Below are 722 nucleotides of genomic sequence, written 5' to 3' on the forward strand. Positions count from 1 at the left end.
TAAAATTAGATGCATTCATATACCTTATACATTATAAAAATATTTGCATCCTCACATTATTCATACATCCAAACATATGCATAGCCATACATGTTTCTTGTATTTCATGCATCATTTTAAGTTATAGGTTGCATATCCATTCATGTAACATGATAAAAAATTCACTTCATGCATATAATGCATCAATAAGAAATCATTTTTTTTTTGCATGCATTTCATGACCCCACTGCTAAGGACACTAATAAATGGAAGATTGATTTTAAGAATAAGTTTGTTAGACTCGACTGAAAGCCATCAATATTGAAACTGAAGACATTCAAGAAGATAGGGAAATCACAGTTTGTGGTTGAGTCCATACTCGATTGTGCATTATCTTCAACCCCGGCAAAGTTGGAGACCAATTTAAAAATTTCTCTTCACTTGAGGACTAAAGTCAAGGTTGAACCATTCAAGCATTCACTCAGAAAAATTTACTTTCAAATGCATATCTTTTTAACAAGTATATCTTGATACATTGATCATGCAAGTTTCACCATCTGATACATAACCATACTAACTTCACTCACCATATTTATCCAAAGAACACATAACCACATAAACCCAAATAAAGTTAATCTATGCATTGCTTTCAGATATTTGATTTAAAATAAAATAAAATAAAATGGAGAATGATGCAAATGTAAGAACAAAAATGATGTACATCTTCAAGCAAATTTTTCTAA

The sequence above is a fragment of the Lupinus angustifolius genome, chromosome LG06 (genome assembly GCF_001865875.1).
Source record: "Lupinus angustifolius cultivar Tanjil chromosome LG06, LupAngTanjil_v1.0, whole genome shotgun sequence".
NCBI lineage: Eukaryota > Viridiplantae > Streptophyta > Magnoliopsida > Fabales > Fabaceae > Lupinus > Lupinus angustifolius.